The 23234-nt window shown below is 42.1% G+C and overlaps 1 pseudogene; it reads left to right on the plus strand.

The window, feature by feature from the left end:
- The first annotated feature begins 224 nt into the window (after positions 1-224).
- Positions 225-22873, plus strand: LOC106585778 (formin-binding protein 1-like; annotated as a pseudogene).
- Positions 22874-23234: the final 361 nt, after the last annotated feature.

Consider the following 23234-nt stretch of genomic DNA (forward strand, 5'->3'; position numbering starts at 1 on the left):
TTGTGTGTAGATTGAGAATAAGGCTGTAACGTAACAAAATGTGGAAAAGGGAAGGGGTCCTTTCCCGAATGCACTGTAGTAGGCTATAGATTGAATAAGCTTTGAATAGTTTCACGTTTAAATAATATTCACAGTTTAAATAACAAATATTCACCGTTTTGAGTATCACAACGTCTATCCATTCATTATACATCACAACAAGCGCTCGATACTACCGGTGAGCAGCAGCTTGGAGAGATTCCCCAGTGAAGCGCGCGGCCGCGTGCTGTTATCGGGCATGGCGGATGGATGCCCCACATGTAGGAGCAGCAATCAACCTGATAACTGACGGCAAATCACAATTTGTAATGACAGGATGTGTCGGTGAAAAGCTACACAAACCTTTGTACTCAGATATAGTTCTGAACAATACCATTGGGCGCATGCTTAGAAATCGTGGATCATTTGGAAGAAATTGCTCTGAGACCATGAGTTGCAGATGGGGGACGGAGCTGTGGGTACGTAGAACTGCGCAAATATTTCCGTTAATGAAAGTTGTTCTTGCTTTTAGCTGATGGTCAACCTTATGATCTGTTGAGGTACGAAGTATTTGTGTATGTCTTTGCAACAAAGTAGCGCGCGAGCATAACGCTCATGCTGCCATGAAGCTTCTCTGCGCGTGCATGCAGGCTTCATTATCGGAGGTATAGGCTAGTAACAGTGGCGGATTCTATACTGGGTCGACTGTTGCGCTGTTGGCTACAGAACCGGGTTTTAGTCACGCTGATGGATATACGTATTTGTATTTCTTATGAACCTCAATATCTATCCCCCATGTTGTCTACGTGTAAAGCTAGAGTTGCTTACACTATAATTCCCTATGAACCTATTCCAATCACTAAGTCATTGCAAATGGGGTCCATACCACGGGTCTATACTCTGCAGATACAGGAGCTACGCTACAGCGTGTAGCATACAGCTGCATTGTGGTACAGCTACATAGTAGCGACTCTGGCAACATGTTTCATTTGTAACATTGTAGCGAGCGCGGTATTGTAGGCAACGCATTTGGGAATGTGTTTCTTCCGAGTTGTCTGTCTCATTTCACCTTATTATAATAATTATGATGATGATATTATTATTATTATTATTATTAAGAAGAAGAAGAAGAATAAATGAAAAGACTATTGAGACTCTAGAACAGCGAACACGACGTTTCTGCGCTCACAAAAGGGCCTATTGCAAATCTCGGAGACGGTGAAGTCCAACATGACGAATTCAATATTTGCAACGATTGTTTTCTTTTGGAAAATGGAATCTAGCCTATAGTTCAATAGGATTGTTCTTTTATTTTATTAAGTTGTTTAGATGTGCCAGCCTATGCGTGTGCACAAATAGGCCATTGAATGCATTGCATAGATGCAAAAGTACATTGTTCATTTGAGTGCACAACATATAATACATATCCCACCGCACTGACTGAACCCCAATAGTCCTATTATGTTCACAATTTACCTCCTGTATCTTATGTTGTAGGCCTACATACAGTTGTAGCCGTACAACAGCAGAAAGTAAAGTAGCAGCAGAATTACAGACCTAGTGTTGCAACAAAGACTGATGTACACTATCCCTATCTAATTTAACCATTATAGCTCATTGCTATTCATTTTTCATAAACATTGCCTCAAGCCTGCAAAATAAAATAATGTTCTTTAGGAAGAAAAGGCACTGAGATAATTTACGTAATTTAGCAGACACTCTGGAGCGATTTACAGGAGCAATTAGAGTTAAGTGCCATTCTCACATCGGCAGTATTGCCACCTAGGGGATTCGAACCGGCAGCCTTTCGGTTACTGGCCCAACGCTCTTAACTACTAGGCTACATGCCGCTTCAGAGCCAGTCTTGCCAGGGCTAGTTATTTGTTGTGAGTTTGAGAATTAACTTATTGCTTTGTTTTATAATTTATTCTCATTTCTCTCTTTTCTTACAGGACCAGTTTGACAACTTGGAAAAACACACCCACTGGGGCATTGAGTTTGTGGAGAAGTATACAAAATTTGTCAAAGAGAGATCTGAAATTGAAATCAGCTATGCAAAGCAAATCAGGTAAGGGCTGGGAAAACATTACCCTCATCACTCCCCATTTTGATACTGTCTGTCTCTCATGGCAGAGGTGTGACCCCTTGAGTACAGGACTACTAAAACATGTTTTGGTATGTTTTGTTGATTTGAGTAACTTTGATAAAACACTACAGAGCCTGTATCACCAATGTCGTCTAAGTCATGTTACAATCAAGTGCAATGTCACGAGGTAATGCTCTCGAAGAGTGACAAAATTATCTGTGGGATTCAGATTTTGTTTCAACATTTCTGACATGCATACACCAGGCCAACAGGGCCCTGTGGTAAAGTAATATTACTTTGCTCTAATCTATCACTGCACATTACAATGTTGTAGTTGAAAGAGAATACCTTCTCAATAACCTACCTGCTTAAATAAAGGGCAAAAATACATGTATAAATATCAGCCCACTTCAAAGTGATGTTCTAAATTCAGAGGTGAATGTAGGCCTACCTAATGGTGGTAGTTAATGTAACAACAAAGTGAGATGGATTAGAAACAGATACAGGCCTTTAACTTGATGCAACCGGAAGTGTAGGTTGCGTAGGTAACACATTACCATGGTTACTAGGTTATCCATAGCAATGACCCACATTTGTTATCCTCCAATGGTCTTGGGAGCTTCCCACTGTATAATATGGGAGTACTTGCCAGACAGTGATAGTCTCTGACAGAGTAGTCCCCGGGGACAGTGGATGAGTTCCATCGCTGTCTGCCGTTCACTCACCAAGGAATACACACCAGCAAATTCCTGCATGCATAATGAACCAACCTTGATACCTTGTATCTGGAGAACATTATAAAGGGTTCTCTGGAGAACATTATAAGGGGTTATCTGGAGAACATTATAAAGGGTTATCTGGAGAACATTATAAAGGATTATCTGGAGAACATTATAAGGGGTTCTCTGGAGAACATTATAAAGGGTTATCTGGAGAACATTATAAGGGGTTCTCTGGAGAACATTATAAAGGGTTCTCTGGAGAACATTATAAAGGGTTCTCTGGAGAACATTATAAAGGGTTCTCTGGAGAACATTATAAAGGGTTATCTGGAGAACATTATAAGGGGTTCTCTGGAGAACATTATAAAGGGTTATCTGGAGAACATTATAAGGGGTTTTCTGTGCCTCAGCAATAGTGCTGCAATCAGCTCTGAACTGGATTGTCCTATCGGTGTGTTTTGTTCTCCAGACAGTATCATTAATGGCACCATTTTAGATTGCACATGAGGTGTCTTGTTAAATTGTGACTTTTCAACACCAACCATAATAGATTTGAATTCTTTACATATGTTGATGGTACAGTTGATAGTATATTGATTTAGGAAACCATAGACTAAACACATCAGAATATGGACAGCACGGATTGGACACTGAATGGAGGAATTAAGCCTTTATAAATTAGGCAAAAAGCTCCAAAAGAAAAGCAGGGGTTTAAACTGGCCAGAGAAGACAGACTAGGGTCTTATGAGTCATTTTATTTCCAACGGGTTAACGTGAATCTGGGCGTATGGAATTTGCACCATGTGCTGTTGTGTCAGGATCCAGATTTGTCATGTGGCTGCAAGCAGACAAAAAGAGGTGGCTGGCACGTCTGGCAATCTGCTTAGCAACACATAAGAATAGATGGTCTGGAGCAGAGCACAGTGAGTGGAGGCTACCAGTGATTCATGGGGAGAAATGTATTCTGGAATTCTTGCCACTGTGTCATTTCATGGTAGCCTCTGTATCTGCTTTCAATAGTCCACTCAGAGGATGCATATTATATTACATGATGTGAAATATCTTCCATTTTTCTTTTGAACCATAAGTGTCATTGTACAGATAGTATGATGATATTTCAAGATGAATCTTGCACATCCAGTTGTGCTTTCACAGGAAGGCTCTATCCCCAGTTGGATGAATCATCCTGAGATTCACGATAAAGCTAAGGGATGACTTCCCCTCTCATGCTGCTCTTTCTTGTCCAATCACACTGTTGTTCATAGAGATGTGTACATATGAGACCCAGATGCAGAAGTACAGAGAGGATAATCTGTCACTTGTCAGGATCAAAATTCTAGTTGCCCATTAAATATATTAGTAGGCTTCTGGATTACCCCTCTCTGTTAGGGGTCACCATAAAGCAGGATTTAGCATCGTGAGAGACCTCCTGAGCCCCGTCCATTCATCAACAGATTTTGACATCCTGTCACTGGGCGTCCCTTCCCCATGAGTACACAAATATACTATATTTTTGTTTACATGTGTCCCTCTGTATCTCTCCACAGTGACCTCATTTACAGTGTATTACATGTTTTCTACACCTGTACTGAATTTTGTTTCCATTCCGTAACAGAAACCTATCGAAAAAATATCAGCCGAAGAAAAACTCAAGAGAGGAAGACGAATACAAGTGAGTGAAATGTAAATACATAAAGCATTAATGCTCACTATATCAGGTTGACCGTGCACATTAATGTGACTATTCTTTTTGTGATGAATTCATGAAGTCATGTAATTAATTAGCTGATTTCCTATCTCCACTCGTTACCGGCTGTTAGTGGGTAAAAATAGCTGTTTCAGATTAACATGGCTAGACTCTCATGGCTTGCAGTGAAACACTCCATATCTGCCCTGGAGGTTACTGTGTAGCTAAAGCCAAGGTTATTTCCAGATGGATACATTTTTTTCATCAAGAAGTTATCCTTCGTTGTATGTGCTAAACAGTTGGACAATTCCAAGACACATGTGCATAGTGACTGTTTGAGAGAAAATTAGAGACATTTCTTAAGGCAAGGGAGGAAGCCTTTGAAGAAAGTAGTGCCAGATGAGGGGGGAAGGGCTATACGGACTCCCATGACACTTAAACCGACTAACCACCCTTAACCCTGACCCTAATCCTTACCCTAACCTTGACCTAATTTTAACCAATTCTGAAGTGAAATATCGGTTTAAGCATCAGGGGTGTCCATTTAACCTTTTCCAAATGAGGGTGTTATCCGTGTCTTATTTCCCCTCCTTAGTCACTAAAACACAAAAACCCAAATTCTAAGTATGTCCTGTCGTTCAAAGACCCTGTCAAAGTGGTCTGTAAATTCTATCATTTTGAATATTATATAGTCCATAATATACAGTACTTATACATTTTTTCTTATGATATTATATGACCAAATATATTCCTCTCTGATAGTGGAATGTGCTGATAATTTTCTGTAGAAGTATGACATTAATATTTCTCAGGATGTATAATAATAAAGCTGTCATGATTAAATGTGAAAAAAGTTTTTAAACACATTTCGTGGTCACGTCTCGTCTTGTTACCAGGTACACGTCCTGTCGGGCCTTCCTGATGACCCTGAACGAGCTGAACGACTATGCGGGACAACACGAGGTCATGGCTGAGGATCTCACCACTCACATCATCTGTGAGCTGACGCGATACATCCAGGAGTTGAAAGCAGAGAGGAAATCGGTAAAACATCCCTTTTCCTGTGTATCGCTCGTTCAGACATGACTTGAATTCTCCCAGATCGTGATCATTGGCAGCTCAACCATTTTGTAGTGAGGCTATCCAGAGATTATGGATGTCACATGATCTGAACCAAACCAGCCAATCCCAGGTCAACCAGTGCATGGTGCTTTGGAAACCATAACAATCAGATCAACAAATGTGCAAAATCAATTGCTGGAGCAGATACAAAAATGCTATTATGTCATTGGTGATTGTCATTGCTCTGTCCGACACAGCCAGGGATCAAGCTGATAATCTGTCATGGTGTTGATCATCATTTTACACCAGCCCATCCAGTAAATCCCGGGGTTAGAACTGGGTCAAGTATCCAGGTCAATGGATTGGGAGCAGGTTGACACTAGTGCCCCCACCCATCCATAGTAGCCTCCACTGCTGATAAGTGGACCAGGCCTCTGTCTGGAGCTGGGTGGCTGGAACTAATATGACATGGGGGGAGGGGTGTGTATGATAAGAGCAATGTATAACACACACACACACTTTTGTAAGGCTTTGGTTTTGGCCTCTTGTCTGACAACATGTCTTTGACCATGGCTCAGCTCAGAGAGAGTTAGTTCTTTTTAGTTTTTTGAAACCAGCTTATTTCAGGCCTGCCATTCCTGTTGCATTATTTCGATTTTCTAACCTGTAGTAAAGATAGATTTGATCGATAGCTCACTCCGACGTATGTTTTTTCATTTATAAAATTCCCAAATGGAACATGGTGTAGTTAAATAAGGTCCTGATACCAGGCATTGAACATTAGCTTTGAAAGCCACACCAATGGTTTACGTCTCCTATCATTTAAATTCAACTCACAACAAAAGCAGAAGTGCCTTTAGAGCCTTCAGTGAGATTCCGTAAGTGCCCTTGGAGGTGGTTGCGTATGCTGTGAGGAGCATTAAATTAGTCAAGAATAAACACATCAGCAAATCTCTTTAGTCAGTTTAGTTTTGGCTCAGTAGTTTTGATTCCATGGAATGGTTAAGGAGTAGATGTGTCTTTTTGGTGGGGATGTTGTGTGCTTGTAGTCTACAGTGCGTAGCTCTTCCATTCATCATAAGGAGTGTCATAAGATATTTCATAAGAGATGTAGAAGTCTCTTGACTGTCTAGTTCTAGATACTAAACTGTTCAGGGTTCAAACCACAAATGATTCTACTGCTGTTTATGCGTCTTTTAACAGATTAACATATACCATTTTTTTTGCAGCATTTCCATGATGGCCGCAGAGCTCAGCAACACATTGAGAATTCTTGGAAACAACTAGAATCCGTAAGTGTCCTCCTGAGGTAGGAGTAATTGAAGAGATACACGACTGAACCATTCCAACTTGACATGTGAATTGCTTCTTTTCAGAGTAAACGGAGATTTGAGAGAGACTGTAAGGAGGCGGATAGAGCCCAGCAGTACTTCGACAAGATTGATGCTGACATCAACGTGACTAAAGCGGACGTCGAAAAGGTAAGTTATAGACTGACGTAGAAATGTTCACTCCTACACACAACTGACTTGAGCTCATCACGTGTGTGTGTGCGTGCATGCGTGGGCCCACACGCATGCGTGTGTGCGTTTGGCGCCGTGTGTGTGTGAGAATGTGCAGCTACTCTTAGTCGCCACTCCACTCCACTCCTACTCATAAAGCTGTGAACATGGTTTGCGTGGCAACAGCTGCACTGACAAGAGAATGCTGTGGCCCTCTTTGAAGTGGGGTAGGAGCCAAATATGAATCACTGCTGGTAGACAATGGTATAGTGCTTCATGGCGCTCCAGCAATGGGCTTTTGTCATTGTTCGCTCTAAACTCAGTTCCTCAGATGCAAACCCAGCCGTGTTACTGTACCAGTGCAATGCCGATTCCAAAAAACATTGCTATTATTTCAGTACTGATTAGATAAGTGCTATTTCAGTATTGATTGCAAAAAACAGTTTACCATGTCTATCAGGTATCTGATCTGTCTAACGTAGACACAAAGCTATCTCAATGTACAGTAGTGGCAACAAGATTGAGTTTAAACAGCCACTGCTAATTCCAGTTAACATAAACCACCACTAACCAAAAATCAATGGTAGGGATGGGGGCAAATGTGCAGTGTTGAAAACATTTGGCCAAATCACCTGTAACTTTAAACCAAGTCAAAGAGTTGATTTCAGTTGATTTAGCCATGACATTGCACGGTTGCCTACAACTGTACAAAGATGCAAACAGTTTGCAAACCTTCTCAGGCACTATTGACATCACGCAGTGAAATGTACCACCTAAATGTACAAGTCAAGAATCTCAGAAAGCTAACACGGACTAACCAAACAGAATAAGTTATCATTAAACGTTAATATACATTTTGCGTGTCAGTTATTGTTGTACAAAGTCACCTTCCCTATGAAATTCGTTGAAAACGATACAAGCAATGCCATAGTCAAAGTATAAAAAACTATATTCCACATTAGGTACCAGTCAAAAGTTTGGACACACCTACTCATTCAAGGGTTTTTCTTTATTTTTACTATATTCTACATTGTAGAATAATAGTGAAGACATCAAAACTATGAAAGAACACATATGGAATCATGTAGTAACCAAAAAACTATTAAACAAATCAAAATATATTGTACATTTTAGATTATTCAAAGTAGCCACCCTTTGTCATTGACAGCTTTGCACACTCTTGGCATTCTCTCAACCAGCTTCATGAGGTAGTCACCTGGAATGCATTTCAATTAACAGGTGTGGCTTGTTAAAAGTTAAGTTGTAGAATTTCTTTCCTTCTTAATGCCTTTCAGCCAATCAGTTGTGTTGTGACAAGGTAGGGGTGGTATACAGAAGATAGCCCTATTTGGTAAAATATCAAGTCCATATTATGGCAAGAACAGCTCAAATAAGCAAAGACAAATGACAGTCCATCATTACTTTAAGACATGAAGGTCAGTCAATCCAGAAAATGTCAAGAACTTTGAATGTTCCTTCAAGTGCAGTCGCAAAAACCATCAAGCGCTATGATGAAACTGGCTCTCATGTGGACCACCACAGGAAAGGAAGACCCAGACTTACCTCTGCTGCAGAGGATACGTTCATTAGAGTTAACTGCACCTCAGATTGCAGCCCAAATATATGCTTCAGAGTTTAAGTAACAGACACATCTCAACATCAACTGTTCAGAGGAGACTGCGTGAATCAGGCCTTCATGGTCGAATTGCTGCAAAGAAACCACTACTAAAGGACACCAATAATAAGAAGAGCCATGCTTGTGCCAAGAAATACGAGCAATGGACATTAGACCGGTGGAAATCTGTCCTTTGGTCTGATGAGTCCAAATTTGAGATTTTCGGTTCCATCCACCATGTCTTTGTGAGACGCAGAGTAGGTGAACGAATGATCTCCGCATGTGTGGTTCCCACCGTGAAGCATGGAGGAGGAAGTGTGGGGGTGCTTTGCTGGTGACACTGTCAGTGATTTATTTAGAATTCAAGGCACACTTAACCAGCATGGCTACCACAGCAATCTGCAGCGATACGCCATCCCATCTGGTTTGCGCTTAGTGGGACTATCATTTGTTTTTCAACAGGACGATGACCCAAAACAGACCTCCAGGCTGTGTAAGGGCTATTTGACCAAGGAGAGGGATGGAGTGCTGCATCAGATGACCTGGCCTCCACAAAATCACCTGACCTCAACCCAATTGAGATGGTTTTGGATGAGTTGGACCGCAGGGTGAAGGAAAAGCAGCCAACAAGTGATCAGCATAATATGCAGTCCAACTCATCCCAAACCATCTCAATGTGTGGGAACTCATTCAAGACTTTTGGAAAAGCATTCCTCATGAAGCTGGTTGAGAGAATGCAAAGAGCGTGCAAAGCTGTCATCAAGGCAAAGGGTGGCTACTTTGAAGAATCTCAAATTATAGTTTGATTTGTTTAACACTTTTTGGGTTACTACATGATTCCAGATGTGTTATTTCATTGTTTTGATGTCTTCATTTTTCTACAATGTAGAAAATAGTAAATATAAAGAAAAACCCTTGAATGAGTAGGTGTGGCCAAACTTTTAACTGGTACTGTAGTTCAAGCCTTTTTGCAGTCTAGATGTTCATTAGTAGTTCATTCAGTACATTACTAATAAATTAATACAACTTTCACATAATTAGGACGTCTAAAACCTGTCTGTAGTGCTCTGAAACTAACTCTGTTTCTGTTTTCCATCACGTCTTATAGCGGTGCTATCTCAAGGTAGGTTTACCAGGCGTCTGTATGTCTTTAAGGATCTGTCTCTATGTTCAATGTACACCCGTAGACATACACTACATGGCCAAAAGTATGTGGACCCCTGCTTTTGAACATCTCAATCCAAAATTATGGGCATTAATATGGAGTTGGTCCCCCCTTTGCTGCTATAACAGCCTCCACTCTTCTGGGAAAACGTTCCACTAGATGTTGGAACATTGCTGTAGTGACTAGCTTCCATTCAGCCACAAGATCATTAATGAAGTCGGGCACTGATGTTGGTCAATTAGTCCTGGCTCGCAGTCGGCATTCCAATTCATCCCAAAAGTGTTCGATGTGGTTGAGGTCAGGGCTCTGTGCAGGCCAGTCAAGTTCTTCCACAATGATCTCAACAAACCATTTCTGTATGGACCTCCCTTTGTGCACAGGAGCATTCTTATGCTGAAACAGGAAAGGGCCTTCCACAAACTGTTGCCACAAAGTTGGAAGCACAGAATTGTCTAGAATGTCATTGTATGCTGTAGCATTAAGATGTCCCTTCACTGGAACTAAGGGGCCTAACCCGAACCAATGAAAACAGCCTCAGGCCATTATTCCTTCTCCACCAAACTTTACAGTTGGCACTATGCATTCAGGCAGGTAGCGTTCTCCTGGCATCACCACACCCAGATTTGTCTGACGGACTGCCAGATGGTGAAGTGTGATTCATCACTCCAGAGAATGTGTTTCCACTGCTCCAGAGTATAATGGCGGCGAGCTTTACACCACTCCAGCTGATGCTTGGTATTGCGCATGGTGATCTTAGGCTTGTGTGTGGGTGCTCGGCCGTGGAAACCCATTTTGTGAATCTCCCGACAAACAGTTCTTGCTTCCAGAGGCAGTTTGGAACTCAGTAGTGAGTGTTGCAACTGAGGACAGACAATTTTTACACACTATGCGCTTCAGCACTTGGAGGTCCTGTTCTGTGAGTTTGTGTGGTTTGTCACTTCGCAGCTGAGCTGTTGTTGCTCCTAGACGTTTCCACTTCACAATAACAGCACTTCCAATTGGCCGGGGCAGCACATTTGACTGACTGTCTTTTTGGAAAGGTGGCATCCTATCACCTTGCCACGTTGAAAGTCACTGAGCTCTTCGGTATAGCCATTCTACTTCCAATGTTTGAGATTGCATGTTTGTGTGCTCGATTTTATACACTTGTCAGCAATGGGTGTGTCAGAAATAGCCAAAGGGGTGTCCACATACTTTTGTATATATAGTGTACTATTGCTGGTTTCACTCGCTGGTTTCACTCGGAACGTCATTTCAAAATAAGATCTCCAAAGACTTGGAAGGGACACAGTTATTGGAATGGGTATTTAAAATAAGAAACTTCTGTGGTCAGTTAGTGGGTACATTATTCCTAAATGGTAATTGAATGACACTCCAGTGAATAGACGCATTTATAAACATATTAATATGTAAACATGTAATAAATATAGGCACAAATAAAATGCATCATTGTTTAGATTGCAAAGTATAATGTCATGCATACAAAATGTTTTGTTTTGTTTTCTGTGAGTCCTGTTATGCTATGGATACAGTTCTCAACAGTCTGCTGAAACAACTTCCAGATCTTGTCCTGTCAGTGTACAGTTTGTCTGTGCTCATCCTGTATCTTTGTGGAGTATGTGCATGCTAAATTAACCTGCTTTCTTTTGTTATTGTTGTTTGTTATGGTCAATGTTTCCGTCATCTGGTCATCATAAACATTACATGTGAATTGAGGAGCTGCGTTACATGACATTAACCAATGGTCTTGACTTCCTGGCATGGTAAAATACACATTCTTGACACTATAGGGGAGGCCCACTCCCAGCAAAGTAACACCGCATAGTTCAGCTTTGACACACATACAAATGATGACCTGAGGGTTAGTATAACTCTACTATGCTTTACTATATCCACTATCAACACTCCTCTCTCCCTCCAAGAGGAAAGGAAAGCCACAGAATTCTAGTTTCCTGCCACTAATGTATCTATGGTCTAAGCGCTTCCCTTAGCCGTTCTTCCTTGTCTTGTTCGACGTGGCAGAGGAGGTTTAAAGCCATATGAAATATTAATTGACACTGTTAAGATCCTGGAATGTCAGATGCATACATGTAACTGTAATAAGAGGATAAGGGTGGGTTGGTTCTACTCTCTCATGATCATTTGATGAAAATATATTTTTTGGGGGTGAATAAAGTCTCCACACTGTATACAGTCCTAGGCCACGCTTGGGTATTTTTTTTACAACACGCTGTGGACCATAACGACAGTGGTACTTATATAATGTGTGGTTTTGAAATTTGTGTTGTTTTTGTGCTTTAACTCAAGCATACTATATGTCTGTATGGGGGTTTCAGTTCAATATTATTCACATTCTGTTTATCATTTTTAAATATTGACTTTGCTTTGTTCAATGTTATGCGTGTTAACACACAATGTACTTTGTCAATGTTCTGTGGAAGTACGCAAGGTTTACAGTCCCACTTGTTGGCGTGCGTGCAAATCTTTAAACCCTCTCTGAACTCCCTCTCGGTATACAGGCCAGACAGCAGGCCCAGATGAAACACCAAGTGGCAGAGGACAGCAAGAATGAATACCTCACCTTCCTGCAGAAGTTCAACAAGGAGCAGAATGCACATTATCATACCCTCATACCTCACATCTTTCAGGTAGTTCACCTCACTCACAGTACCGGTTGATTGGAAGCGCTTCGGGGAGAAACTCACTGCATTCACCGGTGCTCAGTGCTTGACTTGGGCAGGAGCTCACTGGAGCTCCTCAACATTTCTACTGCTTGAGCACCTGCACCTCATAGAATATTTGCTCAAAACTATTATGGAGCTCCTGCACCAATACATCAACAGTACAGGCACCCAAAATGAGTACCGGCACCTATTTCAGTACTAGTAAAGTACTGCCAGTACTCACATCCACCCTGTTCACAATATAACTGATTTGTATGTGATTGGCAACTCACAATCCTATTTTAATCAAAGAATGTCTTCTTTACTGCAGAAACTACAGGAGATGGAAGAAAAACGTATAGAGAGAGTGGGAGAGTCTATGAAGACTTACGCAGAGGTCGATCGGAAAGTGTTACCTATTGTTGGCAAATGTTTAGATGGCATGACCAACGCAGCAGAATCCATAGAGCCAAAAATGGTTAGTAGGGCTACTGCATGTTTATAACATGGTTCTTGTTATGTACAGTCATTTTACATAGTGACAAACTGCGAGGAAAGTGCATAGAAAAATCAGTTATACATTTCAGTGAAATCATTTGACTGGATTTCTATATAAAAGAGCGGAGAGAATATTATTGCATTTGTTCTATTCGCTGAAGCGGTAAAGGGTTAGCAGCCCACTAAATATAGGAGGAGAAGATAAATTATTCACACCATCAAAACGCTGACTTTGGTGCTTATTTAATGGTTGTCCCACTTTCACATTAATGAAATGTGATTGTTGCTAGGCAAAGTCAACACGGATGTCGTCACCGATAGTGACCAGTTTTATTCTATATCTCAAAGGAATCCAGTTTTGGGGCATTTGTTGACATACACATTTACTAACGGTAAAAAAATACAAATAAATACAGTAGCGTGAACTCAGTTTTACTATGTATCTGAGATCAGTGTTGGTCTAGGATCAGCCCCCCCAACCCCCATTCATTTATTATTGTGAAGATAAAACTCATCCTAGATCAGCACTTGTACTCTAAAATGCTTTCTGTGGTGTGTTTGAAGAGCCATGGCTTTGCTGTAATTGTGTCTCCCTGCGCCAGATAAGAGTTTAAAATGCCGTAGTTTTGAAGTTGGCTTCCGTGAGGAATACTTGTACTTTAAAGTGCAAATGCGTTTCTGCAATTTGGTTCATTTTGGTGCCCTCAAGCTGAAATGCATTTGGTAAATATTCATAATATTCTGTCTGTTATACATTAATGAACTCACTATCCCCAACAGGACACCAAGCATGTGGTGGAATCCTACAAGTCTGGCTTCGAGCCACCTGGCGACGTAGAGGTTGAGGACTATAGTCTGTCTATGAGGCGAACAGTGTCAGAGTCCAGCTATCTAAACTCGCAAGGGGAGAGCAAGCCCAGCCGCAGCAACAGCAGGGGAAAACTGTGGCCTTTTATCAAGAGAAACAAGGTAAGGACAACACCATCAGTCCACAAGACTGTCCTCTACCTACTGTACTAGCCAGGGCCGCGTTCGGCAAGGCACCACGCTGTGGCATGTTCAGGCACAAATATATGTTGACGAACACACGCACATCTCTGACATGAAGAATAAGGAATCCTATCCACTCTCGTCATTGAATTTCTATTTGAAATGTTCCACAATGTTTCTACAACTGCACGTGGCCCAAGTGTCCGACTGAACGCGGCCCTGGTGTCCGACTCAAAGCGGCCCTGGTGTCCGACTCAATGTGGCCCTGGTGTCCGACTCAACGCGGCCCTGGTGTCCGACTCAATGTGGCCCTGGTGTCCGACTCAAAGCGGCCCTGGTGTCCGACTCAATGTGGCCCTGGTGTCCGACTCAAAGCGGCCCTGGTGTCCGACTCAATGTGGCCCTGGTGTCCGACTCAACGCGGCCCTGGTGTCCGACTCAATGTGGCCCTGGTGTCCGACTCAACGCGGCCCTGGTGTCTGACGGAATGCGGCCCAGGTGTCCGACTCAACGCGGCCCAGGTGTCCGACTCAACGCGGCCCAGGTGTCCGACTCAACGCGGCCCAGGTGTCCGACTCAACGCGGCCCAAGTGTCCGACGGAATGCGGCCCAGGTGTCCGACTCAACGCGGCCCAGGTGTCCGACGGAATGCGGCCCAGGTGTCCGACTCAACGCGGCCCAGGTGTCCGACTCAATGCGGCCCAGGTGTCCGACTTAATGCGGCCCAGGTGTCCGACTGGACTGCAGAGGGATTCTTTTTTTTGTATTATGAAATAAATGCTTGTTGGAAACACTATTTCTCTAAATGTTCAACTTGTGCTGGACACAGTGTCTTAACCGCTGCCGTCTTAAGTGTTGGTAACCAGATTCTTTCTGTTGTTCTTCCATCATTTCTGGTGTTACTTTTCCTGATTTCGTTCTGTTATTGTTTTGTTCCATACCACTCCATGACCCTTACCCATAGCTTATGTCTTTGTTAGCTTCCCCACGCCAACCACCCCCTCCCCCCATCACCTGGTGCCGTGCACAACGGCCCCCAGTCTCCCCAGCAACCCAGTGAGCCCCTCTCCCACCGCCTCAACGAGTTCATGACCTCCAAACATAAAATGCAATGCTTAAGGAGTCTGAAGCGTGGGGTAAGTTGATTGTGTACAGGGAGATTGACTCTGTGCTTATGACATTGACGTGGTGCCTATGGGCTACTGATAGTGGCTCCTACTGTTGCTCGTTCCCTTTGAATGGCATCTGACCTGGCCTACCACCTGCAGACAATCTTATGGAAGTTGTGTTTGTTTATTCAGGCACTGTGTCCAAATTTCCAATTTACGATTGGTGTGTGTGTGTGTCATGTTGTTTAAGATTTGTTTATACTGTAGGTGGACAAAATGCTGCAAATGGCGAATTAACTGTTCAGACTGACATGCCATGTATCTTAATATCCACAACCCTTCATTGCTGCTTGTACGGTGTCATACTTCCGTCTCAAAGTTTCAAGCGTATGTTGACATTGTGTCTTTTTCGTCCCATTGTCTCCCCTCACTTGGAAAGCTTTCTCTCAAGCTGGTAAGCACGACTGTTTTCATAACTCTTCAGATGGTTGATGATTGTGGTTTTGTAATGCACACATTACAAATGCAATCTACATCACTATAGAGGAATCTAAAGGGTGTACTTTCAACTAAATATGCTCATCTCAGATCTCATTGTTGCTGACAACAATAAAGTGCAGTGAAAAAGTATTTGCCCCCAAATTCCCCTGTGTGAAAACATTATTGCCCCCTTACACGCAATAACCGGTTGTGCCACCTTTAGCTGCAATGACTGCAACCAAATGCTTCCTGTAGTTGTTGATCAGTCTCTCACATCCCTGTGGAGGAATGTTGGCCCACTCTTGCATGCAGAACTCCTTTAACTCAGCGACATTTGTCGGTTTTCAAGTATACTGCTCAAAAAAATAAAGGGAACACTTAAATAACACATCCTAGATCTGAATGAAAGAAATAATCTTATTAAATACTTTTTTCTTTACATAGTTGAATGTGCTGACAACAAAATCACACAAAAATAATCAATGGAAATCCAATTTATCAACCCATGGAGGTCTGGATTTGGAGTCACACTCAAAATTAAAGTGGAAAACCACACTACAGGCTGATCCAACTTTGATGTAATGTCCTTAAAACAAGTCAAAATGAGGCTCAGTAGTGTGTGTGGCCTCCACGTGCCTGTATGACCTCCCTAAAACGCCTGGGCATGCTCCTGATGAGGTGGCGGATGGTCTCCTGAGGGATCTCCTCTCAGACCTGGACTAAAGCAGCGAGACATGATGTCCCAGATGTGCTCAATTGGATTCAGGTCTGGGGAACGGGCGGGCCAGTCCATAGCATCAATGCCTTCCTCTTGCAGGAACTGCTGACACACTCCAGCCACATGAGGTCTAGCATTATCTTGCATTAGGAGGAACCCAGGGCCAACCGCACCAGCATATGGTCTCACAAGGGGTGTGAGCATCTCATCTCGGTACCTAATGGCAGTCAGGCTACCTCTGGCGAGCACATGGAGGGCTGTGCGGCCCCCCAAAGAAATGCCACCCCACACCATGACTGACCCACTGCCAAACCGGTCATGCTGGAGGATGTTGCAGGCAGCAGAACATTCTCCACGGCGTCTCCAGACTCTGTCACGTGCTCAGTGTGAACCTGCTTTCTTCTGTGAAGAGCACAGGGTGCCAGTGGCGAATTTGCCAATCTTGGTGTTCTCTGGCAAATGCCAAACGTCCTGCACGGGGTTGGGCTGTAAGCACAACCCCCACCTGTGGACGTCGGGCCCTCATACCACCCTCATGGAGTCTGTTTCTGACCGTTTGAGCAGACACATGCACATTTGTGGCCTGCTGGAGGTCATTTTGCAGGGCTCTGGCAGTGCTTCTCCTGCTCCTCCTTGCACAAAGGCGGAGGTAGCGGTCCTGCAGCTGGGTTGTTGCCCTCCTACGGCCTCCTCCACGTCTCCTGATGTACTGGCCTGTCTCCTGGTAGCGCCTCCATGCTCTGGACACTACGCTGACAGACACAGCAAACCTTCTTGCCACAGCTCGCATTGTTGTGCCATCCTGGATGAGCTGCACTACCTGAGCCACTTGTGTGGGTTGTAGACTCCGTCTCATGCTACCACTAGAGTGAAAGCACCCCCAGTATTCAAAAGTGACCAAAACATCAGCCAGGAAGCATAGGAACTGAGAAGTGGTCTGTGGTCCCCACCTGCAGAACCACTCCTTTATTGGGGGTGTCTTGCTAATTGCCTATAATTTCCACCTGTTGTCTATTCCATTTGCACAACAGCATGTGAAATTTATTGTCAATCAGTGTTGCTTCCTAAGTGGACAGTTTGATTTCACAGAAGTGTGATTGACTTGGAGTTACATTGTGTTGTTTAAGTGTTCCCTTTATTTTTTTGAGCAGTGTATATTAATTGTTGTGATATTTGTTCACTCAGGTTCCCTTTATCTAATATTAGGTTTTGGTTGAAGATCTGATAACATTCAGTATAAAAAAATATGCAAAAGTAGAGAAAATTAGAAAGGGGGCAAAAACCTTTTCACAGCAAGGTAGATAAAGACATTAAACATATATAAAACAATATAAAAGTCACTGCTCCATGGCGTTAGGCTTCTTTTAGTAGGAGTATGTCTGGGTGTTTATTTGGTGGTTTGTTTTTTCATAGGGTTCTGGCCCTGAAGATTGTAGTCACCTGCCTCCTGAACAGAGGAGGAAGAAGCTCCAGGCCAAAATGAATGACATCAACAAGGAAATACAAAAAGAGATGGATCAGAGGTAGAGTACATGTGTGAAAGTCCAATTGTGAATCTAGATAAGGAGTTTTAAACTAACTCTGGTCTATTTAAAAACGAGAACAATTCTTCAATATGAATGTATGAATGTGTTGTAGGGATGCTCTGTCTAAAATGAAGGACGTGTACATAAAGAACCCACACATGGGGGACCCCAACAGTGTGGACCCACGATTAGAGGAGATCTGCCAAAATATTGACAAGTTACAACTGGATGCAAGGAAATATGAAGTAAGTTGAAATGTTACAAAGGATCCATGTCGATGCATGTTAGATATTTTATGTTTGCCAGAGTATGTTCTAGTGGTGGTGCTGACGACTTCAGACCACACACTAAGATCTGGGTTTGAATCCTGTGTCTGAGTCTTTCACCGCTGACTCTCCCCTCATTTTCCCCACGCCGATCCAAAATAAAGAAAAAGGGAGTGGTATTCCACACGCTAGTTCATGTATGTCTGTATTGTTATATTCGTATTCTTATCTTTTATTGTTGTTGTTGCATTGTCAAGAAGGTAAGCATTTTGTTGGACGATTAATAAACCTTGACATGTATCATCAAGTACAAATCAAGTATTGTTGAGTCTAAACCTTTTGATGTCTGTCTGCAGGCCTGGCTGGTAGAGGTGGAGACCAGGTTAGCAGAGAAGAGTGACCCACAAAGACCACCAAGTGGATTGTACAACTCCCAGACTACTACACCAGTCAACAACAACTGTGCACATGTCAACCGAGAGAGGTAGAACCTATGTGCCCCTTACTATATCTCAGAAACAGTGGACTAGCAGACGGGGAAAAAAACACAGCCAAACCTCGCGCTAGCTAGCTAACAATGTCTGTCACAAGAGATTACCATATGTTTTGACTAAAACTTGTTTGTGGGCTTGTTGCACATGATCTATTATGCTCTAAATATTACTGACAAGGACTGTCTATTGACTCAATGTATGCGTATTAATACTGCTTTAAATGTATGGGTTTATGGATTTGACAAATCTCACCAGGGCCATATGTGCAACCTTGAATGATATATTTGGGTTTGCACCAGTGGAGGCTGGTGACTTGAAAAATGACACATATAGTATCCATGTTGTTGGTCTTTACTGTTGCTCTTCATGTGGTTAGCCCGGACGGAAGCTACACAGAGGATCATAGCACAGAGCATCACCTCAAATCTCGGAGCACCGACTTTGATGACGACTTTGATTACGAGGAGCCACTCCCCACTATCGGAACCTGCAAATCACTCTACCCTTTCGAAGGTATGCCAAGGCCCCTTCTGGAAATATGTGTTGTTGTTAGATTGGGGTTTGATGTATTTTTCAGAACAGATGTCTCGCCTGGGTCAAATAACAGGGAAGCGGCTTCTTCCGTCATGTAAAAAAAAAAAGGTCTGCAAAGAGGATTTCAATCGTCGGGGCATATTCAGAAATGTAAACTTTATGTCATTACATAGGTTATTGTTAAATGATTGCAAATGAACTTGGTGCTTCGCATCACCCTGCGAGAGTTTTTCACATGAACGATCTACTGTTGGTGCAGCATAGGCATTTTGGAAGTAAGTAACATTTTAACACAGTCAGCTGTAAAATAACAGTAACTTGCTGTTTTCTCTTTCCTGTCTCCCCTTCTCAGGTCAGAATGAAGGCACCATTTCCATGACCGAGGGGGAGCTGCTGTATGTCATAGAGGAGGATAAGGGTGACGGGTGGACGCGGGTGCGCAGGAACGAGGACGAAGAGGGATACGTACCCACATCTTACATCAAGGTCTTTTTCGACACAAATGCCAAAGGTGCTATGACATACATATAATTGTCATTGTTTGAGAGAGGGGAAAACAAATATCCTGACATTTCAACCCCCCTGAACTCTGGTGTTTCAGAAATATCCCAGAATCATTTGAGACGGAACTCTCAGAACAACGGACTGTATTTACATTTGTACTTGGGCTTTTTACGTTCTACCATTTTGCACCCGTTGAAACTCATTTTGGAGAAGTGTTTGTTCGTGTGTATGAAGACGTGTGGATGTGATAAGTTGTCAGAACCAAGTTAAGTTGTCTCGACCCCACTGTCGATATCAGCTACGCCTTGCTTCTAGCACTAATAATAATAACCAATGTCAATTTATTGATTTATTTGACCAACAAAATACAGTTTCTCATATTAGAGAGCATTGCATCTAAACATATCAATTTCTATTTGGAATGGCTATTATTGCATGCCTGAAGGGAGACTCGTTATGCTCTGCACGCCTCCACTGCATGTCAGCTATGCCTTGCTTCTAGCACTAATAATAATAACCAATGTCAATTTCTTGATTTATTTGACCAACAAAATATGGTTTCCCATAGAGCATTGCATCTAAACATATCAATTCCTATTTGGAATAGCTATTATTGCATGCCTGAAGGGAGACTCGTTATGCTCTGCACGCCTCCACTGCATTGCATTAACTGTACATCGCATATCTGCACTTGAGCAGCAACCATCATTGGCAGGGGATTACTGTAAGATTGCCTCTCTGCTTCGCAAATTAAATCAGTTGTTGCATGTGGCATGTTTCAAAGAGGACATGCCTGTTTACACAGTAAAGAAAAAGAACATGGCTTGCATGATATCTTGATTAGGATGGTACAACAGACTAGTAATGTATTCTCTTCTTCAAACTGTTGTTGACTCCTCCAAAATCTGACAAAGGGGCTTCATTGAAGCTCCTAAATTACTGAATGTCGTGCCAGGTTTACAGTGGTGTTCTCGACAGACAAACGTTCATTTCATTCTGAGACACATGGTAACGCACCCACCACCATTCTATCATTGGCATGTGATTCATTTATTTTTTAGAATGAATAATATCCCTGCTTTGCTTTTTTTATTTGATACGGAGTTGTTCTGCATGCTTGAGCCAATGGATAAGTCAAATCAGATGAATGAACATAGTATTGCAACCAGGTGATATTCCTCTGTTTGGAAAATGATTAGCATGTAGCCTCAAGTTTTCTGTATGTTGATTTGCCATTGACGGTCAGAAACATGCTCTCGTGCAGCATAGACTCAACTCTAGGGAAACGTAATCTGCCACAATAATTGTCAGAATGTGAAGGAATGTCATGGAATGACTTTCCTCGTGTCTTGATGCATCACCTCTAACATGTCGTGTCATTTTTGTTTGTTTGCTTTTTTTGTTTGCTTTTTTTCTTATTGCAGATTCCTAAAAGTCTTTGGCTCGCACAGGGATGGCAGGGCACAGGTCCTTCAAAAAGCGCCCTCCTCTTAAAACTGTAGTCAGAGAGACGACAGACTAAAGGGACAAGTTGCAAGGCAGTCCAATTTGCGACCCAGTACAGAAATCCATTGTGTGGTTCTGTTGAATGGAGCAAAAACAACACACATTGCGGGGCAACCTCCATTTCTAGTCATTTTCCTATTGATTGTTTCTGCAAGCTTGCTTGTTGTTTTTCTAACTGCAGATGAGTATGTTCATGTTGTGGCTGCTTGCTATTCTACTGTACCTTGAGCCCAGGGGCGGTACCTGTTTAAGGGGAGGGGGGAGTCTGAGACGGCCTTGTTACATATTGACTATTCCAAACCTGCCTTCAAGCTATCATCACAACAAACACTACACCTTAGGAAAATACCCATGGAAAACACCACTACACTTGGGCTGGAATTTAATTGCTTAATCCCCATGGCAAAGAAAAAAAATCCACTGTGTCTGCGCCACAAAACAACATGTTTACAGTAATGTCAATTAGATAAAACAGAATACATCAGTCTTTCTTAGCACTGGAACAATGTTGCTGATTTTCCAGGGGAATTCAATTCCAGCTCTTATTCAACACAGTAATGCCTCACGATTACTGTACACACCCACATATCTATTTTGGGGTATATAGGTTATATACCGATCATACTTAAATGACACTGATTGTTGGCTTGCAACAAATCTGCACAAATTTGTTTTGGCACCAATTTTACTTTTGAGTTTTAGTTGGAAACTTTGACAAATGAGTGCATTGTGTTATAGTCTGACTCAAGCACTCAGTGCAGGTCTACTGGTAAGCATACAATCTGAGCGTAGATGACGGATCTCTCATTTTGCTTTCTCCTATTGCCTTTCAATATGAGTGACAGCTGCTCTCTCTGCTACACCGCCATACAGGCAGTAACTACGGTGATTGTCTCACAACTCTTTCTCCGTCTCTCACACTTTGTGTTTCCTTTTCTCTCTCTTTCTGGCTACTTGTGGTGGCGGTAGCTACTCTTCGGTTGGCGCTGTGTTTCTCTACGCATGCATGCTTGCCCTGTCATGCCTGTGCCAGTCCTATAGGGGGTCTGACTATCTATTACGTTAACTCATAACTTATGGGATCCCACCTTGTTCCTTTCTTACCCTGTGTTTGTGCCTGTGGTTTTGTAATTTTAACAAAACGTGTTTGTAATTTCTTTTGTCAATGCAAGCATGACCATTTTGCTTTCTCAATGAATTATTGATATGTCCATGCAGTTTTGTCATCTTCCAGAGAGACACTGACAGTTTCATATCTCACTTCTGTTTTAAAGCTTATTTTCACTGAAGTTATTCTGGGAGCTGCAGCTCTTTGCATTAGCTGATTACCAACCCAAACTGACAAATGGCAGTATTTGTATGTCTACTGATAGAGATGCGAACTGAAGTTTCAGTGTATTCTAGAAGTATTTTGTGCTTTGAATTCACTGTGTACTGTTCCTTATACTGTACAGAACTGGTGTGAAAGCAAGGTTTGTTTCTTGACTGTTGACATTAATGATGTAATTATATACTCTGGTGTGTGATATGTGATAACTATATGCTAAAGCTTGGAATCATGTCTTTATTTTAAGTTTATTTATTTTATAGTCAAATAATGTCCGTTTTATTTATTTTGAGAAGAATAATACCTCTGTTCCACGTTGGGATTTGTTTCATCTAGAAATGTTTTCTGAAATTTAATATACTATGTTGGAGTTTGGAAATAAATGACACTATGAAATGGAATTAAGGGATGTATTATATTCTTTAGAAAAGCCAAATGATGAATACATACTGTTATATACAGTTGAAGTTGGAAGTTTACATTAGGTTGGAGTCATTAAAACTCGTTTTTCAACCACTCCACAAATTTCTTGTTAACAAGCTATAGTTTTGGCAAGTTGGTTAGGACATCTACAATGTGCATGAAACAAGTAATTTTTCCAACAATTGTTTACAGACAGATTATTTCACTTATAATTTACTGTATCACAATTCCAGTGGGTCAGAAGTTTACATACACTAAGTTGGCTGTGCCTTTAAACAGCTTGGAAAATTCCAGAAAATGATGTCATGGCTTTAGAAGCTTCTGATAGGCTAATTGACA

This window comes from Salmo salar, chromosome ssa24, assembly GCF_905237065.1.
Source record: "Salmo salar chromosome ssa24, Ssal_v3.1, whole genome shotgun sequence".
NCBI classification, from domain to species: domain Eukaryota; kingdom Metazoa; phylum Chordata; class Actinopteri; order Salmoniformes; family Salmonidae; genus Salmo; species Salmo salar.